General features: G+C 39.7%; 1 non-coding gene across 1 annotated transcript; it reads right to left on the bottom strand.

The window, feature by feature from the left end:
• Positions 1-1,255: 1,255 nt before the first annotated feature.
• Positions 1,256-1,361, bottom strand: LOC141644823 (small nucleolar RNA R71). The gene has a single exon (XR_012544428.1). It is a non-coding gene; the product is annotated as a small nucleolar RNA R71 (small nucleolar RNA).
• Positions 1,362-22,510: the final 21,149 nt, after the last annotated feature.

Here is a 22,510-nt window from a genome sequence, read left to right as displayed (position 1 = left end):
AATTCTAATCTAATTTGTTTATCAACTAATAATTCGGCTAACATCTTTAATTAGTCTAACTTAGCTTTAGCTTTTTTGTTTACATTTGTTTCGTTTATTAAGACTTAATAGTTTAAGTTGTATTTTGTTAGTTTGTATTGTAATCTGAGTCAAAGTAATTACGATAGTTGTTGTAATTAGATTGAGTTGTAATTTATTTCTCGTTGTGTCGGCATGAAATGCCTGGGTTGTAATAGGATAGATCCCAATGGCTCCCCCATTCCTCCTAAGCCGTGTTTGCGCATCTTTTATTTCAAGTCAACCCACATGCTAAATTACAACTTTGATAAAGTTAGTTTAGTTGCATCTAAAACGACATAGAAATTGTTGTCACATGTTAGGGTTTAAAACGATGTTTGCATATCATATATCGTAGTAGCTATGACCGTGTTTGAACTCCGACACTTGACTTAGTAGAGGCCGTTATTGACGGGCGGGGTTAGGTGTCCTTATGGGCTTCCTAACACGTCGATTGTGAATTCGACCGCCCAAAGACAGAGTGACTATCACCCCGAAAAGCTATTGTCTAGAGGTTAACCGGTTGCCTAATAAACGATTGGCGAAAGCAAAGGACACTAGCCCGGAAGGGACAAACCCCATCTTAAATTTTTGAAATGTGAAAGTTAAATGAGGTCAATTTTTGAATACTAGTCATATCCACCCTTTGTTTATAACGATTTGAGCATTTTATTCCCAAAAAGCCTTTTTGTCAAGCCACTTTGTCGAGCTTGGGACGATCCATAACCTTTAATTTTGTAGAGAATTCGAGACTTGTCATGTCAATCCTTTCGCAATAGAAGGAGAAGAAAACCCATTACATAATACCCCACAAAATCCACCTACAATGCCAAAATTCTCGTCACACTCCGTACCCACCGAGGAGAATCTACCAAATGGTACTCCTACACCGCAACATCTAACCGGAAATTTTATTGCCAAGTCCGCCTTCATCCAATTAGTTGAGAGGAGCCAATTCGGGGGGATGCCTAGTGAGGACCCTCATTCTCATATGGAAACCTTTTGCGACTATTGTGATGCAATCTCTCAAACGGGCGTGACTCAAGACCAAATTAGATGGGTCTTATTTCCTTTTTCCTTAATCGGCACCGCGAAGCAATGGTTGAAGGGCCTTGATAAGGCCACCCTTGGAATAGATTCTTGGAAGAAGTTGGCTCTAGCTTTCTACAAAAAATTCTACCCACCGGAAAAGACTAACATGCTAAGAGCTCTAATTACGGGTTTTAAGCAAAGAGATGAAGAGTCTTTGTATGAAGCTTGGGAGCGGTCAAGGGAATTTGTCGCTCATGTCCTCACCATGGACTTAGCGAATGGTTTTTGGTGCAACAATTTTGGAATGGTTTATATGAAGATTCTAGGAACATTCTCAATATGGGATCAAATGGAATGTTCACCGAAGTTGATGACAATCAAACATGGAACAAGATTGAGGAAATGGCGGTCTATAACTCACAATATAGTAGACCTCGCAAGGCTACTAGAGGAGGAAAGCATGAAGTGGACTCCGTTACTCAATTAGGTGCTCAACTTAGTGCTCACATTGATACAATCAACTTGAAGTTTGAACAAGCTATGGCTAGACTTGAGGAAAACTCAAAATCATCAAAGCATCATGTTAATGCCATGACGGCATCCTCATCAATCCCAAGTGGGATATGTGAGAATTGTGGAACTTTGGGACATGACCAAGGTGAATGTAGGGGAACAAATGAACAAGTGAATGCTTTCCAAGCATACAAGAGTGATACCCCTTATTCCAACTTTTACAATGAAAACACCAAATTTCATCCAAATCTCTCATACAAAAGCCAAAATGTTCAAAACCCTCAAACAACATACACTCCACCACCCATGAGAAACCAAAATCAAAGACCCTTTTACAATCAAAACCAAGGTTACCAAAATCAAAATCCATACAATCACCAAAATGACCAAGGTTTTGATGTCCAAAAAGCGGTCCTCCAAATGCAAAAGAATCAACAAGAATTTTTCACTCAAATGCAAAAAGATAGCCAAGCAAAGGAAACCACCATCAACAACATTCTAGCTCACACCAAGATGTTGGAAACACAATTGACTCAACTAGCATCTTAAAGCTCACAAAGACAAAAGGGGCAATTACCACCTCAAAGTAATCCCCCTAGACATGAAACGGTTAGTGCCATTCACTTGAGAAGTGGTACAAGGTATGAAGCGCCGAAGAAGCAAGTTGAGGATGAAGTTGTGGAAGCTAGTGAAAAGGAAGAAATTGTGCAAAACTCCAAAGATGGAGAATCGTCAAAAGAAGAAAGTTCAAAGAAAAATGAAGACAAGGCCAAGGAGAAGGAGCCCATTGTGATTAACTTGGAAAATTCATGGAAATTGTGAAGAATTTGGAAGTCTCAATTCCTTTCACGGAATTAATCAATCACGTGCCGGCCTATGCGAAATACATGAAAGATATCCTCACAAATAAGAAGTCGATCCGGAAGCTTGAGACTATCTCCTTCACTAAGGTGAGTAGTGCAATACTTCAAGGGAGTTCACCTCCAAAGTTAAAGGATCCGGGAAGCTTCTCAATACCGTGTACCATTGGCGACACGACGATCAACAAAGCCTTATGTGATCTAGGGGCTAGTGTGAGTGTCATGCCGTACTCGGTGAGTAAAAGGTTGGGGATGGGAGAGCTTAAATGCACCAACATCACACTCCAAATGGCCGATAGATCGACAAAGACACCGTTAGGGATATGGGAAGATGTCCCCGTGCGAATTGGGAAGTTTTTCATCCCGGTGGACTTTCTAATTGTTGATATGGAGGAGGATTCCAACATTCCAATCATCTTAGGAAGACCTTTCCTACACACCGCCGGTGCGGTGATTGATGTGAAACATGGTGAGCTCACTCTAGAAGTGGGAGATGAAAGCATAACTTTTAATCTTGACAAAACTATGAGAGCTCCTCGTTTGCATGAACCATGTTTCATGATTGATCATTATAGCCGAAAGGATGAAAGGAGGAAATCGGAACTCCAATGGAAGAAGAAAATTGAAGATGCTCCATTCAAAGAGCAAGTGAATTGTGACAAGGAGAGCTTGCAAAGCTCATCAAAATCAACCAAGGAAGAAGAGGATGGCCTCATTGGCCAAGAGAATAAATTGGGAGAGTTGTCTCCATCTAAGCAAGCAATTTTCAATGATCAACTTAATGAAGTTTGTGGTCTTTGGGATGACGAATTTGAAGGGATTTTTAATCCCTACATTGGAAATGCCATCGATCAAGACCAACAAGGGCCAAGGTCTATTGAGAACCTCTACCATGATAATGAACAAGCCTTCGATTACTTTTTCAAGGTGTTGAGCAACATCAACAACACCTTGCACATGCCCCCTTGACATCTCATCAAGAATGAGAGTTTGGTGGAGTCCTCCCTAAACCACCACTTGTAAATATTTCTAACTCCCTAACTTACATTTCAATTCTTGTATTGCATTTTTGTCATCTTTGGATTTTTATTTACTTTGATCAAAATAATTGTCATGTTTGAGAGAAGTGAGGGAGGGACTAACAATTTCAATTGATGTGTAGTGCTTTTAGCTTAGTGTGGGGATGGCAATTGCCTAGGCTATCCATGCCTTAGTAGTGCCCCCACAATGACGAACACAAGACTTGAAGAAAGAATGGAAGAATGGTATGGGAAATGCAGTGTGCACGGATGGAACTGAATCCGTGTACACAGGGGAAGAATCCGAGCGGATTCCTGAGAATCCGCCCGTCTTGAAGAATCCGAGCGGATTCCTGAGAATCCGCCCGTCTTGAAGAATCCGAGCGTATTGCAGAAAAGACGCCCGTCCTGAACTGAGCTGAATTTTGAAAAATTCTTTTGTGGATCAATCCGGGCCCCTGTGAATAATCCGCCCGTCTTGAAGAATCCGCCCATCTTGTAAGAAAGACGTCCGTATTTGCAGCTGAGGAAAACAAGCAAAATTTACTGGACTGAAATCCGTTCGTCTTTAAGCAAATCCGCCCGTCCCGTGTTCAGCAAATCCGAGCGGATTGTCACAAATCCGCCCGTCTTTAGTGGAGTTTTGCAAAGTCCAGAAGGAGCAGAATCCGCACGGATTGGGCAGAATCCGCACGGATTGCCCCTGCAGATTCGAAAATTTTGGTCTCTTTAAAACCCCTCCCACCTTCATTCATTCATTCATTCATTCATTCATAAACACTACCCACAACATCAAAACCCTCATCCTCTCCATCACAAAAACAAAAACCCTCAACAACATTCACCAAATACAAATCAAACCATCCTTCCAACAACAAATCAATCACTCCTTCTTCAACAAAAATCAAAACCAAGCACAAAATCTTCAACCTTTGAGTCGATTTTTGATTTCATAAAGGCAAAGCCTTTCACCTTCAAATCGATTTGGGCATACTACAAATTGAAGATTTTTCATTCTTTTCTTGGTTAGTTCATCAATGGCAAGGACTAAGGGAGCAACAAAGGCAACAAAGGCACCAAAGGCTAAGGCACTCTCACAAAGACAAAAGGCTCTTCAAACAAAGAAAGCATTGGCTATGGTGGTAGCAACACCAAACTTGGAAGTGCAACAACAACAACAACCTTCTATGGGAGCAACAACACCTTGTACTCCGGTAATTGATCAACTTTTGCATTATCCGGAGGTAACTTTTATTTCCAATACCCATAGAAATACCTTTGTCAAGTTTGCTATGAAGTCATTACAATCCACCAAATTCATATGTGAAGATACCTTAGAAAAATTGGGTGTTCTTGAGCAAACAAAAGCCTTTTTCAATGCCATGGGGTTGAAGAAATTGTTTGAAACAAGGGAATTGACATACCCCTCCCTTACCTTGGAATTTTTAAGTTCCTTGAAAGTCACCAAAGTTGATAATAGGGAGAATCTCGAGTTTCGTCTAGCTAATGTTAGTAGACGCATTACCTTTAGGGAATTGGGTGAAATTTTGGGTCTTAGTGATGAACCGAGTTATTTTAAGAGTTATGGAAAGTATGACCCCGAACCTCTTTGGGAGGCAATCTCCGGGAAGAAATTTGAGGATTTTCATGCGAGTCGTGCTCTTTTGGTCCACCATCCGGGCATAAGAGTATGGCACAAGGTCGTGGGTAACACCATAATTGCTAGGAAAGATACCAACCATTTCACAAGACTTGATTTTATTCTCCTTGAATCGGCTTTGAATATCGGAAGAGTACACACCAAGCCTTACAATTCTTTGAGGCTCTTGGTAGATAGATGGCTCAACATTGATTGTGGGAAGAAGGGCACGACCGTTATTGTCAATGGCGGCCTAGTCACACTCCTAGCTAAGCACTTTGATCCTAACTTCAATAAGGATAACAAGTACAAAGCAAAGGAGGGTGGCCATCTTGTTGATATGCATACTATGATTCACAAGTTCAAGTGGGTTGCCCATAGCCCCCTTGACACTAAGTATGGATGGCTCACTAGTGAAGCTAGATCGTTTACCTTGCCTTCGAAGATTTGCCGTCTAAGCGTCCACCGGACCAATTATCTACTTCCCCTTTCCAAGGAGGCCGAGTATATCATTCAACAACAAAAGGGTGATCTTGAAATGCCCTCCTCTTCCATTGTCATACCACCTTACCCCTTTAAGTATGAAGAGTTCAAGCCGGAAGGAGTTGAAGTTGGGAAAGACTATGTGACTCTTCTCATGCAAGCAATGCACAAGCAAGCCTATGAAGATCGGAAAAATGCCTACTTGGCTCAATATCCACCCCTCCTACATCTAGCTAGGCAAGGACTACTTGATCCATCTTGTCCTTTGCCTAGTTGGGCGGATAGAGAAGTCTTATTTCCGGGTGCATCTAGGGTCGTTTTGGGTGACAATGAGGTTGTTGGAAATGATGAAGAAGTTGATGATAATATTGAGGAAGAAGCAAGTGAAGAAGAAAAGGATGGTGAAGATGATGATGAGGAAGATGAGGAAGAAAGAGAAGAAGCAAATGACAAGGAAAGTGGCAATGTGACCACTTCTCATGAGGGAAGTGATGATGATAGCATGATGGAAGATTAGCAAGCCTTGGAGACTCCTACCCTCTCATGGTTTGTCTATTTCTCTCCTTGTATTTTATTTAATTTTGATCTTTGTTGGAGTAGTCCTAGCCCCATTAGAGGACTCTCACCTCGGTACCATTGAGGTGTTCTCATTCTATTGTTCCCATTTTCAAAATCCAAAATGACAAATTAGTTTCATGCATAGCATAGTGTGTGCATGAACTACACCCATCCTTGGACATTAGCAATAGTGTCTCACTCGGTTTGGGGAAGTTAATGCATACACAACGGGAGGTAATCTAAATTATCTTCTCCGTCATAACAAAAACCATGCATCATGTAGTATAGCTTAGTGTAGATTGCATTTAGTATAGAAATCATGCATCATCTTTGCATAATTTCCATCATTTTGGCCATTGAGGACAATGCCCATATTAGTTTGGGGATGGGAATTCTAACATTTAACTCTTATTCAAAAACCCAAAAAAATTGAGAAATAAAAAAAAATCATAAAAATCATAAAAATTTGAAAATTGAAAACCCAAAAACATGTTTATTTCCTTTTTGTAGTCTTGTATATAGTGTCTTGTATATATTGTGTTTGTTCTATCCTTGTTCACATTGATTGACTACGCCACATCCGAGACATGAGGATATTGAAGACCGCATGGTATGATCTTTCCAATCTCCTTTTTCCTCTTTATGTTAATGACTATGTGGCTTTATTTTGATTGATGCGGTATAACAATGTGAATTTAGGACTTGCATTTAGTTTATATGTCATATTAGTTGATAGAACCACTTGCATTAGGATGTTTATATTAGTTGCATCATGGCATGTAGTTGCATGTTAGAAATGTTTTGAAAAATGCCTATTTAGGAACTTTGACAAGAGCAACTAAGCCATTACAAATACTTGTTCAACTTAAGACTTTGCCTACTAGAATGGTTGTAAAACACCCTAGATAGTGTCATACTAGTGTCTTTTGACCCATGGCCCAAGGCCTAGTCAAGGGTTTGCATGTGAGTCACCTATCCAACCCCGTGATGCGATGTAGACTTGGTTAACTTGTCTAGGTGACCTTGTTTGACCTTGTGGTAAGGCAACCCAAAAATATTTTCTATCAATAAGCTTGAAGTGCTCATTTCAAAGAAATTTTGTCATGTGGAAGTAATGTAATGCCAAGGAAACCTCAAATGTTGTGAATTGTTGAAAGTTGAGAAATTTAAGTTGTTTTGATGGAGGCGTACCACTTCGATGTGCTTTGGTGCGGGATCCATTGAATTGGGCCCCCATACGGTTGTGAATTCGGCCGCCCAGAGACAGAGTGACTATCACCCCGAAAAGCTATTGTCTAGAGGTTAACCGGTTGCCTAATAAGCGATTGGCGAAAGCAAAGGACACTAGCCCGGAAGGGACAAACCCCATCTTAAATTTTTGAAATGTGAAAGTGAAATGAGGACAATTTTGAATACTAGTCATATCCACCCGTTGTGAATAAAGATTTGAGCATTTCATTCCCAAAAAGCCTTTTGTCAAGCCACTTGGTCGAGTTTGGGACGATCCATGACCTTTACTTTTGTAGAGAATTCGAGACTTGTCATGTCATATGCTACTAGCATCATAGGGATCATCATTCCACCACCATCCGATCGCTCTTGACGAAAGCATTTGGAAATTGAGGACGAAAGTAGCCTAGTTTAACACCATTTGGAGGTGATTTAGTGCCATCCTCTTAGACTTAGTAATTTGTTGAACTAGTATTTGTGAAGGATTACATGCTCTTAAATTTGTTCCTCTTTAGTGCCTCCGCCACTTGATGAGGGAGTGGCTATTCTTTTTGTAGATGCATCCTTTATGTGATTTTATGTGCTTAATGTTTGGATGTGTCGCCATTTTGGCAAGACCCACCTTGCCTTGCAAGAAGGCATCCTACCTCATGGTTGTCTTGTTGTGAGTTGAAGGGGCGGAGTGAGACCCGCTAATTATCTCATACCGGCTATATTATAAGGATAGGTTAGTATTGGTCCTAGTCTTTGTCACCTCTTTACTCGGGACGAGCAAAGGTTCGGTTTGGGGATATTTGATGTGACCATAATTGGCGCATATTTAGCCCCCGAATTAGCCTTGTTCCCATGCTTTTTAGTGCCTATTTGGGTCATTTCTTATATTTAGTTCTTTGTTTTGCATATTCTTTGAGATTTTGATCCCTTGGTAGGAAAGGAGTAAGAATCTTGCATTTTCATGGCAAAACGAGACTAAATTGATCGAATTCAATGACCAAGCATCAAGGAGAGACAAGATTAGAAGGCCTTTGTACATATTATAGTAGAAGAGCAAAGTTGAGAAAGGATCCTTGAGTCCCCAAGGAAACCCCCAAGGAATTTATGAAGAAAAGGGAAGAAAAGAAGAAGATTTGTTGCTGACTGACAATCCGAGCGGATTGTCACCAATCCGTCTGTCCCGCAGCAGCACAATCCGAGCGGCTTTGCCATAATCCGCTCGGATTCCCCCTCCACAATCCGTCCGGATTCCCCTGAATCCGCTCGGATTCCAACGCCAAAATCCGCCCGTCCCGACCCTATTCCGCCCGGATTCCAGCACAGCACGGATTGTCTTCTCCAAGCTACGAAGAAAGAAGCCCTTCTCTCGAAAAATACCGGCTCCTCCTTGCTCAACTTAAAAAGTGTAATTACTAGTTTAGCCCTTAGTTAACACTAATGCATCCTCCCTAATTTCCACTATAAATACCCCATTAGTCTAATTAGAGGAGCTTGTTCTTCTTATCAATAATTAGTGTAGTTAATATCAATCAAATATCTCTTTAATATTGTAATCAAGTATTAATCAAGTTTTAATCCAAGTTTTAGTTCTTTAATCTCTCTTTTGTTCATCCTTTATTTTGGGTAATTGAAGATTATTTGGGTTATTGTTGGGAGATTGACAACCTCTCAATCAAGCATTCAAGTACTTCTTTTATCTTTGCTTTATTATTGGAATCATTAGTAGGTATAATCTCTTAATCCCTTTTTAATTATTGTTAATTACTTTCATTTATTCATCATGTTTCATATTGTTGGTATGATTGACAACCTTGCTAGCATGATCAACATGATAATGAGTGAGTAGTCTCTTAGCTAGGGTTAATGGGTGATTAGGGGAAACCAACATGGGGAATGATTCATGCTTAAATTAATATGCTTTCATGTTTTATTTGCTTGCTTGTTTTGATCTCAACTCATGCACATGTTATATTTGATGAAATACTAAGCCTATGAATCCTTGCATTTACTATCATCTCCTATCTTTTCAATGAGACTTGTAAGACATAACCCAACTCGAGTCTCATTAGACCATGCATGTTGTTGAGTAGGGAAGATTAAGTCGACTTGTAGGTGTTGTACAATCTAATCGATTCGGCTCCGGGACCCAAACTTTCCTAGGATTGTAAGATATAACCCAACTCAATCCATCACAACAATAATTGCTTGCTTATAATTTGAGAACATGTTTGTATGATCATATCCCATGATTCCCCTATGATCCCATGACACCCTAGTGCCTTTAATCAATTGTTAAGCACCCCTTTAATTCATCTTGCTTGTTTATTTTCATTGCTATTTTAGTTTAGTGACCTTCTACATCAACCCAATTTGTGACACCCCTTAGACACCACTAGTTGCAATAGAATTCTCATTTCAACACCCGTCCCTTGGGATCCGACCTTTACTTGCCTCTTTACTAATTGTAGAGTTGTTTGTGAAGCTATAAATTGTGTTTTGATTCGACCGTGACCCAACGACCACATCTTAATTTGTGAACACTTAGCGGGATCGCATCACTTAGCTTTAGCCTTAAGAAGTTGATTCTCTTCAGCAACATCAAGAATTTGTTCTTTCACTTCTTTTAATTCCAGATCTTGATCGTGACACTTATCAGGAGATTGCTCGAAGTATTCTCTTAAAGCATTCTTAGATAATTTTTTAACTTATTTCTTAAGTTCAAGATAACTTACCTCTTCTTCTTCATATTCTGAGTCAGATTCTCCTAGAAGATAATACTCTGAGTTAGAGTTGTAGTTATCATCGTCACTGTGTGAAATTAGGTCAAGACTGACGTTGCTTAGACACAAATTAGCGACTACTTCTTCTTCAGATCCTTCGTCATCTTCTGTGTCGAGGTCTCCCCAACACGAGGCTTACATGAGTTGTTTGAATTCATTTTTGGTCTTTTCGCGTTTAGTCTTGTCCTTAATTTTCTCTCATGTTGGACAGTCCTTGATCATATGACCGAACTCTCCACACTTGAAGCATCCTCTATTGACGACTGAGGTTTTTGACTAAGTTGCTTTCTTATTGAAGGATTTATTGTTATAGGACGGTTTGTTTTCTTATTTCTAAATAATCTCTTTTTGAATCGTTTGGCAAACAGAACCCTCTCTTCCTCAATGTCGGATTCGACCTTTTCATTTTCTGAGGCTTGAAGAGCAATGCTCTTATTCTTACTTGGCTCAGGATCATCTTTATCTATAACAATTTCGTGATCCATTAGAGCTCCAAAAAGTTCTTGATATGACAAGGAAGTAAGATCTCTTGATTCCTCCATTGTCGTTACTTTAGGACGCCACTTTTTGGTCAGACTCCTAAGAACTTTTCTGGCAATGTCCTCAGATTCAAACTTCCTACCAAGATTTTTTAATTCATTTATGTTGCTAGAGAATTGTGCCGACATACTATCAAGAGATTCGTTTGGCTCCATTGTAAAGAGCTTGTATTTTTTAATCAGCAAGTCAATACGATATTTCTTAATAATTGTCGTTCCTTCATAAGCTAATTTAAGACCATCCTATATTTCCTTGCCCGAGGTACAAGAAGAGAAATGATCGAATTCATTTGATGTCATGCCGTTTAACAACAGGCATATTTCTTTCGACTTTTTTTCTGCTTTCTTGTAATTAGCCTCCACATAGTCTTCGTCCTTTTTCTCATAGGTAAGGCCTTCCGAAGATCCGACCAAAAGTTTGTTTGGTCCATTCTTAATAACCGTCCAGCACTCCCAATCATGTCCTTTTATGTAGTGTGTCATCTTGTTCTTCCAAAGTCCATAATTCTTCCCATCAAGGACGGGACAATTAAGATACATGTAGTCCATTTCACACGTATAAGGCAGCAGAATAAAAACTAAAAATATAAACAAAAGGATAGACGGATCAACCTCTTTGCAGTTAGGAAATCAAGAGCACGAGGCTCTGATACCAATTGAAGAGTCTATCCATCCAAAATACTCAAGATGGGGGGGTGAATTGAGCATCTAAAACATTAGCCCACTTTTTCGAATGACTGTATGAGCGCGACTTAATAATTAATTAGTTAAAGTTTATTGATTAAACTTTAAATAATTAACTAGACGGAATTTAAGCGTAAATAAAACGAACAAAAACGAGTAACACACGTGATTTTGAAGTGGTTTAGTTTCACATGTCGAAATCTACGCGCACTATTCTCGATTTATAATTTTAGTACCTTTCTACGGATTACAAAATTACTAACCCACTCGTATAACTAACTCTAGCTGTAACTCAAATGAGTACTATTAAATACTCGATTTAATCTAACTTACGTTAATAATAAAGCACTTGATTGTTCTTCTAAGTGTTCACACAATTGAACGAGTAAGAAACAATGCTTAACTACTATTATCTAGTAACGTAATCTTACGGAATAATAAGCAAATTGAAGCACGACTTTTTGTAAAGATTTTCGAATGAAAAAACAAATAAAATACTTGATTAAGATTTTTTACTCGGTTTGTATGCAAAGAGATTTTAATATGCGAAAAGTTATTTTGAAGGGTTAAAGCACGTATGTATATATAGTAGAGGAGACAACTAGGGTTTTATTCGAAACCCTAATGATGCCGTGAGGAAGGATGGTTTGTTTCACAAGAAACAAATCCTATCTTTCCTTATTTTATTCCACAAGATATTTCAAATAAGTAATTGAGATAAATCTAAATAATTGTTTAAGATAGAATATCTTAAGACAATCTATTCACGATTTAACCTAATATGTTACTTGCGCAACGAGTTTATTCGACAAAGAGAAACGGCTCATAAGCCCAACTCTCACGACAAACCCTAGTCGAAATATAAGGGTGTGGGCTTAGGGTTTATGTTAAAACAACTTAGCAAACCCTAGGTAGCATGACGACTCATAAGTCGTTTTACTAACCAATAGGATATGTGTAAATTATTCAACTTTAACCTGCATCATTTCTCAATCATGTATACATGTATTTTCGAAAATATATAAACATCTTTTGAGCTTTCGAAAATTAATTTTAAAGCCTTAAAATCGTGCCTTCAACATGCAACCTAATGTTATAGCCTAAATAACTATAACATTAAGCTTGGTAAATAAATTTATAGGTGAAATAGCTATAACTTTACTTTTCCAATATTACTTCCAAAGATACCGTCACTAGATGATGTCCTATACTAACTAATCTTCCAGGAGATCTTCACTGGTAGGATCATCTCTACGTCTTGATCATAAGCTCTTCATCTTGAGCTTCTTATAGACTTGATCATGTCTTTTGCTTAAGGGATCATCATTCTTGTGATTGATGTAGTCACAATGACGCTTTAAAAATATTCCATGTTATAGCTCAAGTAGCTATAACATTACTTCAATGATGCTTCACAAACCTTCAATGGTATAGCAATGGGTGCTATAACATTGTTTGCTATAGTAACCTTTATTAAATCTAACAAAGACTAACAAACGATTACGAGCAAGAGTATATATATATATATATATATATATATATATATATATATATATATACATATATATATACATATATATATATATATATATATATATATATATATATATATATATATATATATATATATATATATATATATATATATATATATATATATATATATATATATATATATATATATATATAACAGATCACACTTGTCATTATCAAAACAAATCACATAACTAAATGGTCAAACACGGAGTTTAACCGATTTGTGATGACCGATGCAATGACGGTATAAGACTACTACATCTTCTTTAATGAGCTTGATACCTATTTATGTAGAAGACCTTCACCTTAGCCAATCCCACTTGGCTCTCATGTTTGAAGGAGGTTTAATTTGACCGTGAAAATCCTAGAGAACTTCTACCGGGAGACTTGACTAGCACTAAGGAGGTGTATGCTAGAGCTGGGAATGCAGAAAAACTCATCAACATGACCAAGGATGCTAAGGAGAGGATCGGAGATAAGAGGAAAACCGAGACTTAAGGCTATGGGCATCAAGAAAAGAAGTTTCACCTATAATCAAGAAAAGTCGTACTCGAGGGGATCACAAGTGAGCGGTTATGGGAAGCTGGGCGGCTATTGAGGGAGAGCCGCTAGTGAAGGTTGTGGCTTGCGAAGTTACAATTATGGTGGCCTTGGCCACAGAAGAAATGATTGCACTAGCACTCCAAAGGGGTCGAATCGGAAGTTTGGACAAGGAAACTCTTACCACACACCTTCCCAAAATGGACCAAGCAACGGGAATTCGGGAGCATGGAACAATTAAAGGAATGCCAACTCTAGCTTCAATGGTGGGAACAACCGCGGTAACTTCAATAGGGGAGCACCATTTAAGGCGACAAGCTACATTGGAGGCCACACTTCTAAAGCTAGGCCGACTAACTCGGTAAGCACGGTACAAGGGGAGCCTAAGGCTAGTGGCAAGCTCTTTCCCATGGACAAGAAAAGCGTTGAGGAGGATGCTCTTGTTGTCTCCGGTACATTTCTTGTTAATTATCGTCTTTGTTTTATTTTGTTTGACTCGGGAGCCACACATTCTTTCGTGTCTAAGAGTCGTGTGTCGACCCTAGGTTTGGGGAAGGGTGAGTTAGCAAATAATGACGTGTCCTTACCTTCGGGAGAGTCCGTGGTGTGTTCAAAAGTGAATAGAAGGGTGTCGTTTTAGTGCATGAAACAAACATTGCGGTAAACCTTTTTGAATTTTCTTTAGAGGGGTTTGAAGTCATTTTGAGGATGGATTGACTAAGTAAGCATAATGATAATATATATTGTCATCAAAATAAAATAGCTTTGAAAGGATCCAAGGGTACTAGAGACTCGTATAAAGGCTACTTGGTCAAGCCCAAGGTGAAGCTCATTACGGTGATGAACTTAAATACATGTTTGAAGAAGGGTTGTCCTATGCTTTTGTGTCATGTGTGGGACACGAGCATGGAAAGACCATAAGTTCAAGATATACTGGTAGTGGGGGAATTTGAGGATGTATTTCCGGAGGAGTTACCTGGAATACTTCTACCAAGGGATGTAAAGTTTAGTCTTGACTTGAAGCCGGGGGCGGGACGAATCTCCAAGGCCCCGTACCAGATGGGTCCAAAGGAGTTAGAAGAATTGAAGAAGAAACTTTGTCAATTGGCTGATAAGGGGTACATTAGGACTAGTGTTTCCCCGTGGGGAGTATCGGTTCTATTTGTGAAGAAGAAAGACGGTACTATGAGGTTGTGTAATGACTACCAAGCATTGAATAGCATCAACGTCAAGAACAAGTATCCGTTGTTGAGGATTGATAATCTATTTGATCAACTTAGTGGAGCCAGTGTGTTTTCAATGATCGACTTGAGGTCCGACTATCATCAATTTAAAATTAAGAATGAGGACATTCCGAAAACCACATTTTGGTCAAGGTATGGGCATTATGAGTTCGTGGTGATGTCGTTTGGTTTGACAAATGCCCTGGCCGTATTCATAGACCTCATGAATAGGGTGTTTAGCCCATACTTGGACAAGTTTATGGTGGTATTTATAGATGACAACTTGGTCTACTCCAAGACGAAAGACGAACATGAAGAGCACTTGAGGATCGTATTGCAAACCTTAAGGGACCATCAACTCTATGTCAAGCTTAGTAAATGTGAATTTTGGTTGGAGAAGGTGGCTTTCTTGTGACATGTGATATCAAAGGAAGGAGTAGCCGTGGATCCTACAATGATTGAGGCTGTGTCAAAGTGGATAGCACCCGAAAATGTAGCGGAGATATGAAGTTTTTTGGGTCTAGCCGGATATTATCGACGATTTATGAAAAATTTATCTAAGATCGCTAGGCCTTTGACATCATTGATGAAGAAAGAAAACCGTTTCAAGTGGGATGGGAGTTGTGAGACAGCCTTCTTGACCTTAAAGGAGCGGCTAACCACGACTCAAGTGTTAACCTTGCTGGAGGGAAGTAAGAATTTCGCGTGTATACCGATGCTTTAAAGAATGGTTTGGGATGTGTACTCGTGCAAAATGGTAAAGTTATTGCTTATGCGTCACAACAATTAAAGCCATATGAGAAGAATTATCCAACACGACATAGAGTTAAGAACCATTGTCTTTGCTTTGAAGATTTGGAGGCATTACCTATATGGAGCACCCTTTAAGGTGTTTTCCGATCATAAGAGTTTGAAGTACATTTACACCCAAAAGGAGTTGAATATGAGGCAAAGAAAATGGATTGAGTTCATTCGGGATTATGACATGGAAATAGTATACCATGAAGGGAAACCTAATGTGGTGATGATGCCTTGTGATGTATCACTTTTATATATACTTTTATAGCTCCCTTTATACCAATTTACATACCGTTTCGTGCCTATTATATCATTTATATGCTTTATTTCAATGAATTGTCGATACTGCCGCTATTTTGTGTTTTGATGCAGAAATGACTCGTTATGAGTATGATCAAGCTAAGATTTGCATGGCGGAGACGGCATAGTAGAATTCACGGAGCATGGCACGGTAAAAGAGGAAGTACGAAGACTAGAAGTGAAAGAAGAGAAGAAACCGTCTGTGAAGCAAGTTCCTCGATCGAGTCGCCACTGGCTCGATCGAGCAGCTGTCCTCGATCGAGTCACCTCTGGCTCGATCGAGGAACCTCTCTGGCAGACTTATTTCCGGATTTTCCTAAAACGATAATCTTTTGTTATAAATTATAAACTCGTGTTTTATTGTTAGACTACGTTTTATTTTACTCCCATACTGCTGGATATTTCCTTAGAACCCTAATTTCTTCCTTGTGACGGTACTAATCTTTCCTCATTAATTAATCGTTCATTGTTTTATGTTCACATGCTTTCAATCATGTTTTCATTATCAATCATTGTTGTTGTTGTTATCATCATGAGTAGCTAATCTCCTCATCTAGGATGAAGGGGATCTAGGTTAATTAAAAGGGAAAATTGATTAATTGCTATTGATATCGCTTAAGTTGTTGTTTGATTATTGTAATTCTTCTAGTTAATTAACTTGAGGCCTGAGTTATTAATTAGTGTAGCGAATTGATCCTATCACCGACCGGGTTAAAATTAATATAGGCTGCGATAATCTAATAGATTGTATCTAATTATAGCGACCGCATGTTAGAATCGATCTAAATGGCATAATTGAGTCGACCGATCTTATGACCTTAAACAGCTTGTTAGATTTAGCAATTGATTAGCAATCCCCAAATAATTGACCTAGTGAACCGGAAGTCCTTGACCTTTAATATTATTGTTTAAACCTTCATTTAATTACTTGCAATTAGTTTATTAGATCAAAACCAAACAAAACCCCCAGAAATTGGTTACCCTTAGACAACTTAAATAATTACAGACTTAGCTTTTACCGCCTCCCTGTGGATTCGATACCTGTCTTACTGCTAGCTATTCTTGTTAGTCTTGAGATAGATTTACTTTGGTTTGGTGATACGACTTTAGCCACATCAAATTTGGCGCCGTTGCCGGGAAGGCAACAATTGTTTAGTCTGTTTGTGTTTATTTTATCTTTTTGTCTTAGGGAACCCAGTTCCTTGAGACCGTTCTCACACTTCTCTTGTTAGTTCCGTTTATGCTCAGGTCTAATAGGTCCAAGATTATTCCTTTTGATCCTGAACCAGAAAAGACTTTTCGCTACAGACGGAAATTTAATCAAGAAGTGGGTCAAGTAGAAGACTTAAGTATACTTGACATTGAAACGGCGAGCTCAACAGAGACAGCCGATCGGTCTTACGAAGAGGAAGAGGACGAAATTCATATTCCTGAAATTCCAGTCACGACTGATATTCCCAAAACTACCATCATGCCTACTCTAGCCAGTCACTCTGAGCCGACCTTAGCTTCTATCCCACAAGGATTTAAGCTGCCCCCTACTACCAATGGAACTTTTGAGATTCGGCCATCGTATATCAATCTGGTGGAACGAAATATGTTTGGAGGGACAGCTGCTGAGGATCCTGCAACGCATATGGAAAAATTTGTCACTTACTGCTGTTCTATTCCATTAACAGCTGGAGTGACACAAGATCAGGTTAAGCAGGTACTCTTTCCTTTCTCCCTGAAAGATGGAGCTGCTGAGTGGTTGAGAGATATGGATATGGATATCTTGAAGGAGTTCTGTTTGGAATTCCTTGGCTCTTGCTTTCTACAAGAGGTACTTCCCACCTCAAAAGACTAATGCTTTGAGGAATCAAATCACTAGTTTCAAGCAAGGAGCTACTGAAGATTTGAATGAAGCTTGGACTCGTTTCAAGCGTTTAGTTCGATCAGTTCCCCATCATGGTTTCCCAAAGTGGTTCCTTTGCAACCAGTTTTATAACGGGTTGTTTGACGATCATCGTGCCCTTTTGGATTCTTCTGCAAATGGGAGGTTTCAAGATAACACCAATGATGGTGACGTGTGGAAGTTAATTGATCAGATTGCTACCCATACCACCACGTATGGAAATCCTAGGGGAAGCACGCGAGGTACTGGATTTGATAGTGCCCTGGCGGCATAGCTGGAGACTATTTCTGCCCATATTGCTGAGATAAAGACTACCCAATCATTGGGTAGCAAAGAGAGAGTTCATGCTATGAGTCAGAAAGTAGAGGAGTCTTGTGCTAGATGCGGTTTGGATGGTCACGGTGCAGCTGATTGCATGAGCAAATTGGAGCAGGTTAATGCCTTTCAGGCTTACAGACAAGGTGCACAAGGTACACCTTTCTCCAACTTTTACAATGAAAGAACGAAGGAATATCCGTTCCTTCAATGGTCTAGCCTGAATGTGCAAAACCCGCAGCAGTCGCAACCGCAAAAGAATACTTATATCCCTCCCAACAATCGTGGTAGTCCACCACAAGGGGGATATCAGAGGCAAAATCTAGGAGGCCAGCAGTTCAACAATCAATATCAACAGCCTCCTCAGCAAACTCCTTAACAAATTAAGCTCCGAACAATGAAATGGCAGAGTTGCGCAATCGTTTGCAACAAACTTTGTCAATGCAGCAGAAGCAGACGACTCAAATTTCTGAGCTGATTGCCCATAACAAGATGCTAGATAATCAAGTGGCTCAGATGGCACTTCAAAACCCATCAAAACAGGCTGTAGGTCTTCCTCTTCAAGGTAAACAAGCTCATGAGCAAGCTAATGTCATTCAGCTGAGGAGCGGTACTTCTTATGTGAATCCCGACCTACAAAGCCTTGAGAAAGATGTGCCTATTATTGTTGATGAGGTCCCTTATATGCATCCCAAAGGATTGGGTAATTTGGAGCTTAGTCGATCGAGGAACCAAAATCGACAGCTGACGGTGTTTCAAAAGTTGTTTCTAAGGTCAAGCAATCCGAGCCCATAACCATTACACTACCTTTTCCTCATCGACAACAAAAATCCAAGCTGGATAAGCAGTTCGGTAAGTTTATGGAGGTCGTGAAGAATCTACAGTTAAGTGTCCCTTTTACTGAATTAATTACTCAAGTGCCGGCTTATGTGAAATTCATGAAGGAAATTTTGACAAGGAAGAGATCCTTTGACGCGGTGGAAACTATTGCTTACACTCAGAAGTGCAGTGCCATGTTGCCAATTAACTCACCACCGAAATTAAAGGATCCAGGAAGTTTTTCTATCCCTTGTCAAATTGGTCATCTTTCTATTAGTAAAGCTCTTTGTGATTTAGGAGCTAGCGTCAGCGTTATGCCGTATTCTATTTGTAAGAAATTAAATATGGGTCCGTTGACAGTTACTAATATGACACTGTAGATGGCCGATAGAACTGTTAAACACCCATTGGGGGTGTTAGAGGATGTTCCCGTTTGTATTGGGAAATTTTTCATCCCCGTTGATTTTGTTGTCATGGACATGGCTGAAGACAACCAAATCCCTATCATTTTGGGCAAACCGTTCTTACATACTGCGGGGGCGGTCATAGATGTTAGGCAAGGGAGATTGATCTTAGCTGTGGGGGATGATACGATTATATTTAACTTGGAAAAAGCATTGAAAAACTTCATGATAGAAGAGACTTGTCATAGTATAGATGTTGTTGATTTTACTATTGATGAGTGTCTTCCTATGTGTTTGGACAGGGATCCTCTGGAGATTGCCCTGGTTTCTGATCCAGCTGATCAGACGGGTTCATGGAGTCCAGAAGTTCATCGGATTGAGAAGCTTCTAACTGGAGAGGAATGCCCACATCAGAAGGTATATAGTTTGGGTGTCACACCTAAGGTAACTGAGGTAAAGAAACCTGAATTAAAACCTCTTCCCTCTTATCTCAAATATGAATTTCTTGATGACTGTGAAATGAACCCAGTGATCGTCAATGCTAGCCTAACTGGAGGTCAACTATCTGCTTTGTTGACTGTTTTGAGAACTCATAAAAAGGCAATTGGGTATAGCATTGATGATCTCAAAGGTATTAGTCCTGATTTTTGTATGCATCGAATTCATTTGGAAGAGGGCCACAAGCCCAGTGCGCAAGGTCAGAGACGACTAAATCCTCCAATGCAGGAGGTGGTAAGAAAAGAGGTACAGAAATTACATGATGCTGGTATTATTTTCTCTATTTCTGATTCTAAATGGGTCAGTCCTGTCCAAGTTGTACCTAAGAAGGGAGGTACAACAGTAGTAAAAAATGATAAGAATGAATTGATTGCTACTAGACTTGTTACAGGGTGGAGGATGTGCATTGATTATAGGAAGTTGAACACGGCCACTAAAAAGGACCATTTCCCACTTCCTTACATTGACCAAATGTTAGAAAGACTAGCATGTCATAGTTATTTCTGTTACCTAGATGGCTACTCCGGTTTCTTTCAGATACCCATACATCCTGACGATCAGGAAAAGACCACTTTCACATGTCCATATGGTGTATTTGCTTATAGGAGGATGCCCTTTGGTTTATGTAACGCTCCTGCTACCTTTCAGCGTTGTATGATGGCCATATTTTCTGATTACATAGAGTCTATTATGGAGGTCTTTATGGATGATTTCAGTGTATATGGTACTGATTTTGATAATTGCTTGAGAAACTTGACTAAAGTTTTACAGCGCTGTGAGGAGAGCAACCTTGTTCTCAACTGGGAGAAGTGCCACTTCATGGTTACAGAAGGGGTGGTACTCGGTCATTTGGTGTCAAGTAGGGGTATTCAAGTGGACAAGGCTATGTTTGAGGTAATTGAGAAACTCCCGTACCCGGTTAATGTTAAAAGTGTGCGTAGTTTTCTTGGTCATGCAGGATTCTATCGCCGCTTTATTATGGATTTTTCTAAAATTGCTCAACCTCTAACTCAGCTTCTTCATAAAGATACACCTTTTGTGTTTACTGACAAGTGTATTCAAGCCTTTGACAAGATCAAACAAGCTCTTATCTCAGCTCCCATAATCCGATGCCAGTGACTATGCAGTTGGAGCTGTTTTGGGGCAGCGAAAGGACAAGGTGTTACATGCCATTTACTATGCAAGCAAGACTCTCGATGATGCACAAATCAACTATGCTACTACAGAGAAGGAGCTTCTTGCAGTTGTCTATTCTTTAGACAAATTTAGAGCTTATCTTGTTGGTTTTAAAGTTATTGTTCACACTGACCATGGAGCTTTGAAATATCTTTTAACCAAATAAGAGGCTAAACCTACACTTATTAGATGGATTTTGTTGTTACAATAATTTGATTTAGAAATCCGTGATAAGTCTGGTGCTGAAAATGTTGTTGCAGATCATTTGTCCAGATTGAGATTCTCAGGAAGAGAGATTTTGCCCATCGATGACTCTTTTTCAGACGACCATATTCTCGCTGTAGCTGCAAATACTTCATGGTTTGCAGATTATGCCAATTATTTGGTGGGAGGTATGCTTCCTCCTGATCTTTCTTATCAGCAGAAGAAGAGGTTTTTGCATGACGTGAAGCGATATTTCTGGGACGACCCATATCTGTTCCGGGAGTGCGTAGACGGTATCTACAGACGATGTATTCCAGAGGGTGAGGTACGTGCCATCCTTTCTCATTGTCACTCTTCTTCTTATGGAGGTCATCATGGTCCTTCTAGGACATTTGCTAAGGTAATGCAATCGGGTTTTTATTGGCCTACTATCTTGAAGGATGCTACTACTTTTGTCCATTCTTGTGATGCATGTCAAACGACGGGCAATATCTCGCAAAGGCATGAGATGCCTCAAACTGGAATCTTCGAAGTGGAGATTTTTTATGTTTGGGGCATTGAATACCAACGGCCATTCCCTACTTCTCATGGGAATCAGTATATTTTAGTAGCTATAGATTATGTTTCTAAATGGGTGGAGGCAATTGCCACCCCCACTTGTGATGCTAAATCTGTTGTTGTCTGTTTTGAGAAGATTATCTTTCCACGGTTTGGAGTGCCTCGCAGATGATCGATGATGGAGGCAAGCATTTCAATGAGCGTCATCTTAATTCTCTCATGAAGAAATATGGCGTTACACACCACAGAGGATTGGCATATCATCCTCAAACCATTGGACAAGTAGAGATTTCCAACAGAGAGCTGAAACAAATCTTGGAAAAGGTAGTAATCAAGAACAGAAAGGATTAGAGTCGGAAGCTCGATGACACTTTGTGGGCTTACCGTACTGCATTCAAGACCCCGATTGGAGCATCACCGTACCGACTAGTCTATGGCAAGTCTTGCCATTTACCCGTGGAGCTCGAGTACAAGGCTATGTGGGCCATAAAGCAGCTGAATATGGATCCCTCACTGGCGGGTGAGAAATGACTGATGCAGTTGAATGAGCTTGATGAGTTTCGACGGCATGTCTATGACAGTGCTCGAGTGTATAAGGAGCGAACGAAGAAGTGGCATGACAAGCATATTTTGCCAAGGGAATTTCATATTGGTGAGAAAGTTCTGTTATTTAACTCTCGTTTGCGTTTGTTTCCAGGTAAGCTGAAGAGTAGTTGGTCTGGACCGTTCACTGTAGCTGATGTGAACAAGTGTGGGTCAGTTACACTACAAACTGTCAAAGGGGAAATCTTCAAAGTGAATGGGCAATGATTGAAGATCTACCATGAAGGAGCGTATGTCGGGGTGATATAGGCTTT

The sequence above is a fragment of the Silene latifolia genome, chromosome 2 (genome assembly GCF_048544455.1).
Source record: "Silene latifolia isolate original U9 population chromosome 2, ASM4854445v1, whole genome shotgun sequence".
NCBI classification, from domain to species: Eukaryota; Viridiplantae; Streptophyta; class Magnoliopsida; order Caryophyllales; family Caryophyllaceae; genus Silene; species Silene latifolia.
Note: the sequence above shows the minus strand (reverse complement) of the source record. Positions and strands in the feature narration are given on the sequence as shown.